This window comes from Diuraphis noxia, unplaced genomic scaffold (assembly GCF_037042655.1).
Source record: "Diuraphis noxia isolate RWA-SAM2 unplaced genomic scaffold, SU_Dnox_SAM2 contig0001, whole genome shotgun sequence".
Lineage (NCBI taxonomy): Eukaryota > Metazoa > Arthropoda > Insecta > Hemiptera > Aphididae > Diuraphis > Diuraphis noxia.
In genome coordinates this window covers 37,351,278-37,368,403 of record NW_028301711.1, presented here as the reverse complement: position 1 = coordinate 37,368,403, position 17,126 = coordinate 37,351,278, and the positions used below count along the sequence as shown (strand labels likewise).

Below are 17,126 nucleotides of genomic sequence, written 5' to 3'. Positions count from 1 at the left end.
TTATTTTACATACATTGCCCTAAGTATTTCGTGACAACAAAACAATATCGATTAGTGACATTCATCAAAATGTGACATTTTAATTCGATAACTCATTAAATACATGTCACCGTGTTCGCTTCATAATTGTATATAAAATATACCTACCGATTCGGCGGTCTAAAACACTGTGCTATTCAAATGACGAGTATGACAGTCGAGATCACAAGCATCTGAGTCAATAATATAATATTACGGAAAGGATACGTAATTTTGTCCAAACTCGTGTCACTTTAATTTGCTACAATTGTGCGCCCGCTAGTTTGTAATATAATAAATTACATAAAACCGCACACGAATAATGACGTATTATAGTAAAAACAGTTGCGATATCGATACATCCCTTATCAGGTATCGTGTTGACAACAATTTTAGACAAGAACTTGGGAAAATGTAACTTAAATGTGTATTAGTATACCAGTTAGTAAAATAATGGAAAATATAAACATTTAATGTAAACGATACTGTGCAAAAAATGCATGTTTTATGCGTAAACTGCAGTAGTATATCGCCGGATAAAATGTCATCGAGGGGGCGAGAATATAAGCACCTACAAAATAATGTATTAAATATAATAGTACATTACGAAACATTAAATCTCTAAAGCTTATCTACACATCTATTACTTGGATTATACAAGTATATAATTAAACGATGTAATTTGTAAATTTATTTTATTTTTATTTTTTTATTCTAGATTTAAAACAGAGATTCAACATTTAATTACTTTTAGGTTTATAATGAGTTTAATTTTTTTCAGTGCCTTTTACAGGTATAATATGAAAATGTATAACAGTTATTGTTATTGTTTTAAAATCTATATATTGTGATCACCCATTTATTGAATAGATATACATATACCTAATATAATATTATGTACCCACCTACATGTTATTGGCATTTCTCATTAAATATTATAGCATTTATAAATAACTGAGTATATATATATATATATTATATTTACTAGCTGAATTACCCGTCGTTGCCGGGTTTATTAATTGTTGTTATCTGGTAAGATTAAATATTGTCTAGTTAAATTTAATTAATATAAGATTGTTTAAAAAAAATTTGTCATATTATATCAATTGTTTATTAAGCTGATTTTTATCGTTAATATAATATTTCTCTATGAACTACATTAGCTGTAATTCCTGATGGTGCCAAAATAACTAAACTCGTGGGTGTACTGACTCTAGAGCATGCCACAAACAATTATCCATGTGAAAAACAATCTTCTCTTATATCGATCCCTGCAAATTTAAAGATTTGCCCTTGTGATTTGTGTATTGTCATGGCAAAACACACTTTTACAGGAAACTGCATTCTCATGAATTGGAAAATATAATTTGATGGTATCATTGGTATACGAAGAATAAGAATGATTCACCTTTTGCAGATCCAGTCATAATAGTAGCTTCAATCAAATTCTTTTGTAGACCATTAATCCGTAGACGTGTCCTATTGCACAATTTTGATGGACTAAGATTTCTGAGGAGCATTATAGAACAACCAATTTTTAATATGAATAAATGTAGAGGAAATCCAGGATAGTTGAGTGAATTGAGAAATTCAACTGGATAATTAACTGCATCATCTACTTTCAGTACTGAATTCAATGAACTGTATTCCATATTCTTTGCTTTGAAAGAGTCCAAAAAATATTTTGTATATGTCTCCTGCTGTATAATTTTTTGATGTCAATATGGACCTCTCACATAACCAGTCCATTGATTTATATTTGATGTTTTCGATGCCTGGATATATTTTGTCTGTGAATTCCTTTATAGTTTAATAATAGTAACCTAATCCGGTCTGCAAATTAATTTTTCTTCATATTCCAGATATTTTCCATCTTCTAGTTTTAAGAGTAACTTTGAAAACTGCTTAGCAGTCCTCTCTCTTTTTAAATGTTTAAATATATTTATGTTATGGTCAAAAAAACATTATCTATTAAAGGCCACAAATATGAAGACTTGATGCAGGCTGCAATTTCATCAGCCCGAGTTCCTCTTGGTACTGAACATTCGTTACACCTTATATACAGGGTGATTCTTTTAAGTGGGTACACTAATTATCTCGAAAAGTATTTACTTTTTTCAAAATATTTTTTTACATGGTTTCAGGTTGTTAAAAAACCAACGTTTTTATTAAAAAATTATATTTTTAAATATTTTTTATCCTTATCATTTTTTGAGTTTTTTCCTTTTTTGAATGACAACATAGAGTTTTAATTTCATATTCCAAAGCAGAATATTTTTCTAAGTATTTTGATTCATAAAAATCGAATTTAGGGCTAGTAGTTTTTGAGTTATAAGTATTTAAAGTTTAGACAAGCGGAGTAGTGGACAAACACTCTTTGCGGGGTAACCCTGTACCACTCCACTCTGCCAATCTAAACTTTAAATACTTATAACTCAAAAACTACTAGCCCTAAATTCGATTTTTATGAATCAAAATACTTAGAAAAATATTCTGCTTTGGAATATGAAATTAAAACTCTATGTTGTCATTCAAAAAAAGTAAAAAACTTAAAAAATGATAAGGATAAAAAATATTTAAAAATATAAATTTTTAATTAAAACGTTGGATTTTTAACATTTTGAAACCATGTAAAAAAATATTTTGAAAAAAGTAAATACTTTTCGAGATAATTAGTGTACCCACTTAAAAGAATCACCTTGTATATATTATATCCACACTTAACACACGCTATATTATTGACCAATACATAATATATGTACACACTCAACACTTTTCTACCCATGCACATAATTACTTATTATTAAAATGACACACTGCAGTTAGTTCGACAGTCACCATCAACAGGAGCGAACTCACCAAATACACTTATTAACAGCTATCTAGATTAGTAAAGTATTATTTTTAATATAATAATATTAATATGGATCTATAACCCAAACGTGTCTTATTGTTGATAAAATACCTCATACACAGTACTCTAATTCCCAGCTACGGAAAACTTATCCATAAGGAATAGAAAACCTTCTCTGGATAACTAATATCGTAACAAGGCCCCCCAACCACGTTGCAGTACGACTGGTAGAATTTGTCAAAAATCTCCAACCAGAAGTACCGTCACTCATCCCATCAATAAATTCGAATATTTCAGATCCTTCAGAAAGTTGTTTAAAGCTTCAAATCCTTTCTAATGAGACATTGGACTTTCATCCCAAACTATGAGCTTGCATTTTTTTAGAAATTTCGCCAAATTTGATTATTTATTAATATTGTACGTTGGGGTCTCGATGGTGTTCAAATTGAGTGGTAACTCGAAAGCATAATGAGCAGTTTTTCCTCCATGTAAAAGCGTAGCAGCAATTCCTGATAATGCAGCTGCAATTGCAATTCCATATAAGCCTCCTACTTTCACCAAAAGTAGATTGATTAAGGGGATATTAAGAAGCCTGGCTAGCTCAGTCGGTAGAGCACAAGACTCTTAATATCGGGGTCGTGAGTTCGAGCCCCACGTTGGGCGCAACTTTGTCGTATATGCCACGCAAAGGCTTGACGTATATAACAGATATATTTTCGGTTTCCAATTCTCTAACCTTCGAACAAGTAAATTATCGATACCTGCTGTATGAGTTTTATTTAAGTTATTTTGGAGACCACGATAACGAGTGCTGCGCAAAAGATAATTAAATAGAAGTCCAACAAGATTTATACTATACAACTCTCAGGTTACTTTACTCTCGAACAACTGACCACGATAACGAGTATTGGATGTTCGAGAGTGAGATATTTTAAACCTAGACAAAGTTTTACTCTTTCTCGACTGACCATGATAATGAGTGCTGGATACTACCTGTTTTTAAAAGTGTTATTCACCACAACGTCTCCGTGTCCACTCGTAAGATAAAATATTCTAAAAAAGGAGTATAGAAAAACAGTGACACTTGGTTTTTAAAAAAAGGAATTAAATATAATAAAATATATTAAAAAAACAAATAATCAAATGAAACTTAAAAATACTGCTCGTTGACTACGACAGTAAGCGAAACAAAACAAAAAGCCTCGTTCCCGCCGCAGACGTCGCCTTATGTAGTGGTAGCAATTTTGATGACTAGGCTTGATTGCAGATTTCTGCTTCGTATGTTATTTTAATATTTATAATTTCGTTATATTATATACAACAATCTGCTCTAAGCTTTTTTTGAATATTTCTGATAAAATTTAATTTTTCAGTCTCTATTTTTGGGTACATATCTACTAAATATTGGTTTAACAAATGGTCCATAACGAAGCAAATGATTATCTAGTTCTTTTCTAACCATAATTTATTCTGCATCAATAAAAGTCAGAAGCTGATACAGTTGTATACTAAAGGGAAATTTTTTATTTGCATAGTTCTGAGTATTATTCTGTAAAACGTCTATCGTGTATCCATCTTCTCTAACACAAAATATTAGCGGGTATTGAAGTGCGTCGTAGAATCTGTATAATTCACTTATCTGGTGAAGTCGATTAACGAGTTTTGAATGATAATAATATCTCTTTTTTCAAATATTGCTGCCCAATTTTTACTAAAGCTACTTTATTATCCGTTGCTGCATTGTAACAGCCTTTGTGTCCATTAGCAGGTTTTCTATCTGCGTTAATAACCACATTAAAATTAGTAGAATGTTGACGACTTGCATTCCCTAATTTGGTTCTAAATTCTCGAATATACTTATTTTCAGTATGCAGCATACTTTGTAGCTGTTTGACTAATGCTGGTTTAACTTCTGGATAAAGTAAATATCCAAGTTGAACTTCTTTTTCATCTTCGCCTACAAAATATATTTGTAAACGTTTTGGGGTTTCCTGAGTATTTTGTAACAAACTGTCATACAAATGGTATACTTAGACTTGAACTTCAAAGAATGGCATAAAACCTTCTTAAAAAACTTGTTTAGCACCAAACAATGTCATTTTAAAACAACCATTAGGCTTCTTTGTACTGGAAATGTATCTACACCGAATTTGGAATAAAGATTATAAGAATAATAAATTTCAAATACATATGGAAAAATATTGCGAGCTGCAAACAATTCGCAGTAACCACTGTAGACATTAGGATTTTACATACCTCGAACATAATCCTCAGCAGTGGAACTATATGAATTGTAAGACATGGATAATATTAACAAAGGTATTCCAAATTATCAGAGACATATGCAAAAATTGTATTTCGGATCTCCTGGAATATTTTTTGAGTCTTATATAAATGATCTTATATAAATGAAAGTGAAAAAAATAACTGAATAATAAATAATATCTTATTTTACGAATGACAACATTTAATCAATAATAATAATAATAATAATAATAATAATAATAATAATAATAATAATAATAATTTAATAATATAAATAAATATAATATTAATAATATTAGATATTACTTGATAGATGGCGCCACTGTTGTATACTTACAACCACTTAATTTTACCTTTATATAGGGGTTGAATTTCCAAAAATCGTTTCTTAAAGCATGGGTAAATTATAATATTAATCCATCCTGAAAATTTCAAATCTACCCTGTGGTTTGGGCTCTACGGTGATCCCTCCGGAGAACAAATTCTTTTACCAATATATAGCTATGTAGTATTGTATAGTACTTCACCGTCCAGTGACAACACTTCGGTTGATTATTGTAATATAAAATACTCAAATAACTAGTTATTGTATTGCATATATTACTATAAAAAATATTAGCTGATGCACAATAATGGGAATGTTTTTAATTTAAATATAAATCAAGTTCAAATGTAAAATAATAATACAACCAAATGAAATTATTATACATAAACTTAGAAGATGAAAATATGTTCAAATGATACCTATATGAGATTATCCATGCGGAGAGCTGCAAATGCAATTAAAAGTGTTATGTCATTATTAAAGTTTCGATACCTTATATTATGTATATTTATTGATGAAAACTGATTTGTTATAATTTTATAATGATAATTACCATTATTATTATATGTTGATATAACGATGAGTTGTTATGGTTTCATTTTATACATAAGTTATAAATCATTTAATTTAATTTATAATTTCATAATATTATTGTTGTTCACCTTATACAATATAAATACACTATAATATTATACATACTCATGGATTTGATAGGTCAAGAATAAATGTATTATTTATATTATTTATAGTGGCCGATCAGAGTGATGTCTGAATGATTCAGTTAATATATTTTATTCTATAATATTAATATGCTACTATAAATCAATTTGGTATCATTATCATCTATAGCTGTAATAATATCTGAATAGTTTTATTACACTAGATAAAAAGTGGATTATGAGATTATACTTAGAATTTGGCATTTAAAAATTAGTTGGTAAAATATTTATAAAAAATAAATGTGTATTTAGTGTTTTGGCCAAAGCGCATAACACACTACTCAGTATATTATGAACCCAGGCTCGTATACAGGGGGGATTTAGGGGACCAATCCCCCCCATCGAAATTTTTAAAGTAGTTATATATTTATAATATGTTATCGTAATCTTGTTGGAAAACGGACTTAAATATTTTAACCCCCCCCACCAAAAATTGATCCTGGATACGTGCTTGTATAAATTGACACCTACTTCAGAGATATACAAAACTACCAACTTATCACCTTCTTAATTTATTAAAACATAAAACGCTGTCTATGAATTATTATAATGTGTTATTTTTTACAAAATATCTTATTAAAATACTTACAAACACTTGAAAACACAAGTAAATTTTGTATTAGGTACTAAAAGTCTAATTAATTTAGTTAAATCTATATTGGAAATATTATACTTAGCGTTATTATAGAAGCTATATATTGTGTATGGTGGTATTATCTTTATTTAATCTTTCAAAATATAATTTGCATTTATCATTATTATCTACTTGAGAATCTTAAAATAAAGTTTAAAAAATAAAACCAATTTTAGGAATATAGTAATAAGTAATTAATACAATTATAAAAAATCAGATTAAAAAAAAAAAAAATAGTTCTACCTACCAAGAAAGTATTCGACGTCTCACTTTCCCTGAAAACAAAAATATATTATTATTCATCATACGCACTACATAATATATATTATAGTTATTAGTTATACACCTATACATATAGTGATTTCGTGTTGATTGTTAGTATTATAATACAGTCTAGTCGTGTGTTTTTATGTCTATACTTTAATGAAGACTACAAATAATTTACCACGGTATACTTTGCAATAGAATACAGAAATATAGTGAGGCCAAGCTAAAATACCGTATTTACTGTTTGAGCTTGTGGTCTGTATTCCAGTGGATCTCAATTCCATACAAAATTATGCAACCAGTACTAAAATCTGTTTTTTTTTAATGTTCTAGTCTAGGAGGGTATGTTATTTTTTTTTGTTTTTTGCCTTAAATTGACCTACAAATTTCAAGCTCGTTTTATTTTATATGTAATCCTCACTGTTTTCATCAAATGAATGACTATTATGACGTAGTGTCGGGTATTACGTGCAGAATATTATGAGCCGTGATCGATGTTGAGTCATAAAAAATTTTACAATATGAGTATAGTAATGAACAAAATTGGGGGGGGGGGGGTGCTCGAAAAGAAATATTAAATTTTTTTTTATCATATTTAAATAAGGACCACCCTAATGAGTAAGGAAGAACGTAATCATGGAGAGACTGAAGGGGAAGAAACATTATTTTAAAATGAAACAAGTTTACAATTAGAACTGATGGCAGTGAATCAAAGTGGAAACAAAGGTTGGTATGTTATTTAGAGACAAAATATATTTAAAGTTTTAGGAAAAGATAAATTTAAAGGTTTAATTGACCTTTTAATCTACACTGTGCTCAAGAATATTGGCATAGAGTACAACGTGCCTCGGAATAAATATTCATGTAAATCGTGTTTGCTTAAATATACCTATTGCATTAACTACATTAACAATTATGTTAAACAATTTAAAATTTGAATAATATTAAAATAATAGTTTCTGAGTTCATTATTAAAATATTTTTAGTAAATGTTAAGTAAAAACTGAAAGAAATATAATTAAATTCCATGACAAATGCCTGTGATAGTCGTAAAAAAATCCATCATTAACAAGTTATCAAATATACTTGTTATATCTGATTCAGAACGGTATAATTAAAAACCAAAAAAAATAATTTATTGAGCAGATGCTAATGATCACTGCATAAACGAAATAATAAAATTGCAATCATTTCTGTAAAATCATGGACCCTTTAACCGAACTGCCGACGTTGGTATATTATTGTACATGTGACACCACAGTGGGTGCTCAGACCTCTCAACGGCGTATGATGGTGTATGTGAGGTAAGTGTGGTGGTGTATAATAATGTATGTAGGAGCAACGAGAGACGATAGAAAACATAATATAATTTTCTCGTTAGCCTTTGTATAAGCGCTACCTATATTCTTCTCGGCGGCGGTCATTTGCATAAAGGTTAGCGTGCTCTAGACACGTGTTGCAATAATTATTCTTATAAGAATATGCGTACACAATAATAATAATGATATCACTGGGAAGAGATGACGCGAAAAACCACTTCTATATCACACCTCCAGACAAACGTGCACACACACACACACACACACACGACTTTCGCCATATATGCCATACCATGTCAAACTTACTATTACTAACAATAATTACGAATGATAAATAATATCATAGCACACACACTCACACACATACATTTCAGTACAACCCCCCTTTGTAAGTATAGAATATACATAATAGGTCGGAGGAGAATGTTTGAAGGGGTTGATGATGCTGACGCGTATCACATTATCTTATATAGTCTAACGCGTTGGTGGTGGTAGCAGCAGTGGCCTTGGAAATGTCGTAAAACAATTTATCGTAGTTAATGGTACGCGACGCCGACGATAAGGGTTACCCCTCACCCAACCTGTCAACGATGGACCCAAAACAAAGGTGAATCGGTGTGATATACACAAACACACATTATACATTTATATAATGGATATGTTTGAGAATGTGGATGTGCACTGGTGTGAAAATGTGATGGTGGTGTGAGTGTATGATGAAGGCAAGGAGGATTATAAGGTGATAGCGCATGACTATATATTATTATTATTATTATTGTTATTAAATATAATTTACTCCATGCCGAAGAAGAAGAAATTTATCTTCATGAACAAAAGTTGTTTACGAGAAAGATAGCTATAAGTTGGGCTATGTACGTTTGGGATAAGGATGTGATGATTTAGAATGTAACCTGCAAACGATAAACATGTCCTCGTCTTCCCATCTGGCATAAAAACTTTGAAACAAAAGTTTCACATCAAAAAACCAAAGATGTCAAATTCCTATTATTCAATATTTAAGCAGTAATTTTTGATTATAACTCATCACTGTAATACATTTATTAAATTCGAATTTTTTTATCGTTGAATAAATATCTTAAAATAACTTTCAATATTTGTAAAATCTCATCGTGTACAAAAAATATAATTTAAGTAATCATGAAATTATCAATTTATTTAAGTTTGCTCGATATTTGTTTTATGAAGAACAATGAAATAACAAAACACGTTTGAGGTTGAACTACTTTACGTATCAATATCCAATGTTTTAAACATTTGAAAGTATTAAAGTATTCACTTATGAAACTAACAACAAAACAAACAAACAATTAACTACAAAATTAATTAAAATTTTTTTAATGTTTTTGTAATTCTGTTAAATTTAATGAAAATTTAAAATTAAAATACTAATTAAGCACTTAAATTGTGTACACTTTTAAATCAAATATCACCAAAATACAATTATAGTAAATCCAAAAATGAAATATTTAGATAAAAGCAGTATTAAATTTTATTTATTAAATTTTTCTATTAAGTGTACCATATATGGTTTTCTAAATTTAACCAAAAATCGCAATTCTATAAAATTTGAAGGTTGTAGTTTATATTTTAGTTTCATTATAATTTAATCATAATAATTATAAATTATAATACTTTTTAGTTAATCTATTGCCTGATACCGATTTACCTAAATGACAACTTAACATTAAATAAGAACAAATATTTATTTTCTAATGTTACAAAAATAAATTTGTCTTCAATATTAGTTATTGATTAAGGAGGTGTTTTTAAATATTTATGTTACATTGAATAATTATTGAATGGACCAATGTATAAAATGTACCAATGTTATGTATATAACAATGTATTAAAACTATATAACTTTAATTAAATACCATTTTTTTAAATTTGTTATTTAAGCTTTAATCAAGATTCACTTTCTGAAAAAAATTCTGTTTAAAACAGATTTTGGGTATAATGATCTAAAAAGCATATTTATAGTTCCACATTCAACTGATTTTGAAGTAGATTTGTTCATCAATCCTCCAAAAGCAGGCGAAGGCTTAAATAAAAAAGTAACACAAGAAAAAATTGTAGATGTTGAATCACTGTATAAGTTTATGTCGGATATTAATAAACTGAGCTATACAAAAAAATATTTATCTTTTTGTAATGGATTTTATTTTTATTGGTTTTTTATTTTTTTAATTGTTTATGTAAAACTATAATCATGTGTATCCATTAGGTAGATAAGCATGATGTGTACCTATTCACATATTCTGTGTTATGAACATTTTTGTAGATACATTAAAATATGCTAAACCAATTAAGATCCTAGCTATATTCAGAAATATTTGGTAAGAACCTAAACTTTGCAGTGATAGAGTTAATGAAATTAAAATATTAGATACAATTTAAGATCCAAATTTACTACATTTTCCCTTCAGAGTTAATTATATTAGTAAATAATATAATCTATAAATTAATAAATATTATACTAAGCAGTACAGAATAACTATTAATTGCATTTATTCTTACCTATTCAACAGAATTGTACGAATGGGATATAGATTTCGGTGTTTCATAGTTATTAAATACATTATTTTGTGTTAAAAGGTTGGTAGCAATGAGAAAGCAATATTCTGAAAATGATTCAGCTAACAATAATAAAAATAAGAATTAAGAATGAAAAAGTTCCATTTTTTTTTTTTTTTAGGATGAAAAGGTTCTAAATCGTAGAACCTTTTCATACTAAACAATTTATATTTTGTATTTTATTAATTTTAATATCAACCAATACATAAAATTATTATTATAATGTTGTGAATTAAACTATACAAGTTGCTGCATGCCTCAGAATTTTAATTTAAACAAAATGTTGTTCAAGGAGTAAAATATTTGAACTCGAACCTTAAAATTGCTCTCCTGAACAAGTTCATAAAAACGATTTAGAACCTTTTCATTCTAGACCCTCAATGTCCACATTAGTATACACTATTAATATATATATCTTTTTTTAATTATAATATATCCAAAATTTTATAAAAAAAAAAAGCGGGTAAGTCGTGGATGTCGCTCTGCTGTACAGTAGGTTACTGTAATGGATGGGATTAAATTTGAATGCAATGATAGGTATCATTGTATATGAAAAACGATTCTGAACGGAGATGATTTGTGATTTGTCAGTCTAGGATAATATATTGTATTTGAATATTGTCATACATTCTATTTTGAAACAAATATTTTATTTTTCAATTAGAACGCATTTTGAATAAGGCATGATTAATCAATTTTTCCAAAAACATTGCATGTAGTTATCATAATTCATAATATCTTATATTATCATTGATAACGAATACCTGGTTTGAGGATAAATCGTTATCATTACGCGATTTCATAAAAATTTAAAACTAAAACTCTCAAAACATTTTTCCTATAATGACGCTTCAAATTTTCTCTATAGCTATTTGAAGCAAAACTTATGGAAAACTTGGTGTTAAATTTTATAACCTTAGATATAAATACAAACAATATTATGAATTTTGAACTACAAAATAATTTGGAAATATTCATGGTTTTGACGAATTTTTGTCAATATTTGAAATTCAAATGCTAATAAAAATTTAATTTAAATTCCCGGTGGACATTGTATTAAATTCTCAAATCTTAGAATTAAAAAGAAAAACTTTTATGAATTTCGATCTAAGATAATTTGAACATTGCCGCAATTTTTATGTATTTAGTCGAAATATGAACTGTAAATGCTTATAAAAAAAAATGTGTGATTATATATTTCTTTTATTTTTCAAATGCTATTGTAAAACTATTTTAGGTGCCTTGTATAAAATTTTCAAATCTTAGGTATAAAAAGAAAAACTTTTATGAATTTCGATCTAAGATAATTTGAACATTGCCGTAATTTTTATGTATTTAGTCAAAATGTGAACTGTAAATGCTTATAAAAAAATTTGTGGCTATATGTTTTTATAATTTTTTAATCACTATAAGAATAACTTATGAGGAACTTTGTATTAAATTTTCAAGTATTTCAATAGGGCCATCAAAATTTTATCGACACTTCGAAATCGAAATCGAAATTTTCAGAAAAATTTAAAATTTCAGTTGTTTATAAATGCCTCAAAAAAAGTCAAAATATTTTGAAAATTAAATCATGTAAAGAAAATGCCAATCTTAATAACTGGAAAAATTTTCAAGTATCTACTACATATTCTTTTTGAATAATAACAAATATTTAAAATCGTTTGAGGATAAATCGTTATCGTTACGCTACTTCGTAAAAATTTAAAATTCAAACGCACTTAACATTTTTCCTATAATGATGATTTGAGTTTTCTCTATAGCTACTTGAAGGAAAACTTATGGAAAACTTATTGTTGTATTTTTAATCCTTAGTTATAAACGCAAAAATTTTTATGATTTTTCAACTTCAAAATTACTTGCAAATTTTCGCGTTTTCGACAGATTTCGTAAAATTTTGAACTGTAAACGCTTATTAAAAAAAATTGTGACTTACGATCTTTAATTTTGTTAGCTACAATAAGAACAACTCATAAGGAACCTTGCATTAAATTTTCAAGTTTTTTTTGTCGTCCAACATTTTTTTACGGACATTTCAAAAAAAAAAATCTCAAAAAAATAGAAAATTTCAGTGGTCTATAAATAACTCAAAAAAAGTCGAGAATTAAACTGTATATAGATATCACTAACATTAACATTTGGTGAAAACTTCAAGTATTTTCAATGATTAGTTTTTAAATTACAACCATATAAAAATATCGATTTGGTCGAAAACTGGTTTTGCGTAAAAATTCCTGTTTTTCTGTCATTTTTTTTTGTTGTTTTTCTCGATTTTTTTGAAAACTGTTGGAAAATGTTTACTTTTGACCTGTATAATGCACCAAGAATCTTCAATTTTACATCGGAAACCACCCCCAAAATTTGAAATCGAAGCATTATTTCGACTAGTTATGCTGTACACAGACAAAAAAAAAAAAAAAAAAAAAACACATCATTGTAAAATCAATACATTCATCACTTCGTAGTTCGTTCAGAATCTAAAACCCAATTGAATTACAAATTACAATTTTATGGCACAAATTTGTGGTAACATTGCTTTCAAATATTGTATTATAGATATTTAATTTTTTTCTGATTTTGTATAAATTTGCAATATAAATTTAAAATTTTTTTTCTTGTTCATTAAGAGGTTTGTTTATTCGATTTTCTTTAACACTTTAAGTTTTTAAATAGGACTCACTTTGGATATCTAATAACTTTATGAATAGAAGGATGTGAAGTGTAAAACTGTGAGTTAAAATGTCACTGGAATAATTCTGGCATATTGGTCGTTCTAGGTTCCTCTGAAAGTTTACCTGCAGCCCATAAAGTTGGTTGGAAAAACCTCATCAGCTAGGGCTTACATAATTGTCAAATATATAATCCGTAAAGTTAAAGTCATTGGTAGGAGCATTTGCAATTAAACACGAAAAAACATCGCTGAATAAATTTTCAGGTGAAAAACCAAGCGTGAAAAAATATTTTCACCAAAGACCTACTTCTGACTTTGAATAATTGTATTTTTTTAATAAGTTGTTATTGCTTTCGATTTTTCTAAACCAACTTTGGCTTAAATGGAATCTACAGGCCATAATTTTATATTTGGAAATACTTCTTGATTAGCATTGTGTGTGTTTTTTTCAAAATCAAACTTACAATTACAATTAACCAATGATACTATTTTATTTATGTCTGTCAACTTTAATCATAATTTTACAGTCGTGTGCCACATATCTACATAAATGTCAGTCGATTTTGACGTCAAAAAACAATATACTAAAGGAATATAAAAACCATTTTGAACGTATGTATTGTAGAAAGCTAATCGTAGTATTTTAGTGAATGTAAAAATGTGCTATCAGCAATAATATAAGTTGACCGACTTAATACATCGAGATTATTCGGGCATGTGAATACAACTATATTTGAAATTTTTTCCATGTAGCAAAAATGTTCCTGTGTATTAGTTTTAACTGTTTTAAGAGTACACGTAAGATTTTAAAAACTGTATAGGGCAAAGACCTATATTTATAAGGGCAAGACATATATTTCACGGAGCGCAATCGTTTTGTATTTTTTGTAGGTAAAAAGGTAAAACGGGCGCAATCATATTTCATCGAATTGGATGGGTGATCGCTTGGGGGCAACATTACATGCCATTGGCATCTTTTTTATTTTCACTCATATTATAAAAAATACGGTATAATAGTTATTACCTATCAATTATATAACATTTAAAATGTATTTTTAAACTTTTTTTTTGAAATACATATATTTTTTTTTTTGTTTTTTGAAACAAATGTATTTTTTAATGCTGTTTATTTCAACAAAATGTACAATGCGTATTCAAAATTGCAAGACAGCTATAAATAGTAACCATTGAATAAATATATAATAAATGAATAACATATGAAACAGATTGTGATTATGAATTGTTAACATGTTTATCGTTAATGTATAATAATTGAGGATAAAATAAATGCATATTTAGAAACATTTATTTGAGTGAACTTTGTAGAATATTTCAAATGTCGCATATTATTTTGAATGAATAACATAATAATAAAAAAACAAACAACAATTATTACTATTAGTATGCATTTGTAATTATTATTAAACTTAAAATTGAATGAACACAAGCAGTCCTTGAGTAATTTATAAATAACATTTTCCGGGACTTAATGAAAAGTAAATGAAGAAAATTATACATTAATTATTATGATTTATACTTTAATTAACAAAATATTGACTGCTTATTTATTTTATACAATTATTTGTTTCTTCATAACATACAGTAGTCATTACAAGTTTCAATGCTTCAGCGTAATATTAACTGTTAAAATGTATAACATTATTCTATTTTGATTTGATAGGTTTTATTCTGAGTAGTTGTAATCAAAAAAGTTTTGAACTTGTAAAGTTAAATGTTCGTTAAATCTTATTCATTGCGACAACCATGTTTAATAAATTATGAGAATAAATACACAATTAAATTTCTCACATAAATGTGTCAGTAAACATTTCAACAATTTATTAAATTTGTATAGCCTCTCGTGTGACAAAAAAAAATTATAAATTATCAAAGGCCAACCAACGAATGAACTAGTCGTTTTTAATTTTTACGTATATGCTTACACACATATACTCGTCACTAAATCGTTTTCGTTTGTTATTGTTTTTTATTATAAAAATAATTGTCTATAATACCCTATAATAATACTATTTATTTGGAGACAATCTATATTATACACACGATTGTATGGTTTTCGGATATACTGCATTACTATTATTTTAGTTGAATTATTAAATCGGCAGCAAACATGCATACCTAATCTAAATAATATGTAAGGATATAAAATATGTGTGAAGATAATATGTTACGCAATACTAAACATGGTGTCTAGTTTAAACGGTGTTCCAAAATCGAATAATAGTATTTATTTGTAGTCAAAACCATCCACGCGACAATAATATTATGTTGTTATATGCTAGCGACCAAGTTCAAGTCTCCTTATTCTTGGCTTTCACTCAACTTCTGTGTGGGTTATGCTTTGTTTGCGTTTCATTCTATGGTCCGTGGCCGCCCCTGGTCCGACTTAAACCTAATGGGTTTATACATTAGACCGATTCTCACTGGCGATTATTCACTGTTAGTCACCCATCCTTCTAGAGTTCCACCCTATGCCACAGTGGCGCTAGTTCACTTGTGATTTATCCCGTTTACCCAACATTTATTCCTTTTGTGTGGTTGACGAACACCTTTTACAGTTTAATATTCAGTCATCATTTTCGTTTCACTCAGCGCTACAAAATAGAGTTGATATTATTATTATTAATACGTCCAAAACCGTCTCTGTTTATATGTATAATGTATAATAAAAAAATGTGTACACGGTTAATATTTTTGCAAGGAGAGAAGCATTATTGGTCAAAATATGATTGAATTCCCTGTAATTTTAGATGCAAAAAATTAACAAATCAAATTTCAAATAATAAGTAATATAATAATAATAATAATAGGTAAAAGGTAATTAATATAACTATATCGCAATTAAACTAAATACATAATAACAATCTTTAAAAATAAATTTAAAAAAACGGGTAAGTGGGTATCGCTCTGCTGTACATTGGGGGTGGGGTGGACCTCTGACTAAGGTAGGTTAAATTTGAATACAATGATAGTATCATTGTATACGAAGAACGATTCTGAACGGAGACGGTTTATCTGTCTAGGATATATTATAGATTATTAAAAATTGACCTAACCTAACCTAACCATTTCATCGTACGTATAAGTCATCTAACGATGTTTCAATTAATTTTTCAATATTTGATTTACAGATACAAAGATAACATATTAAGTACTGATCGTAGAAATATACAATTAAGATTAGGTAGCTACTTATCCTAACATTCTAAGTCGCATTTGCGCTTACAAATAGATTGCATTTCACTATTAACTTTCACATATAAATATAATATAATAATAGATATTTATTAGTATATAATAAAATTAACTTTTGATTGAAATACGGATACAGATATGAGTACCTACATGATTTCAATGATTGCATATTATAAATATGGTATCAAGTCACTCACTCATTGAAGGTATCATAATGAATATTCAGATTCCGATACAGTCAAA

At 27.9% G+C, this 17,126-nt stretch overlaps 1 non-coding gene across 1 annotated transcript; it reads left to right on the top strand.

The window, feature by feature from the left end:
• Positions 1-3,462: 3,462 nt before the first annotated feature.
• TRNAK-CUU (transfer RNA lysine (anticodon CUU)) lies at positions 3,463-3,535 on the top strand. Its single transcript has one exon. It is a non-coding gene; the product is annotated as a tRNA-Lys (tRNA).
• The last annotated feature ends 13,591 nt before the right edge of the window (positions 3,536-17,126 follow it).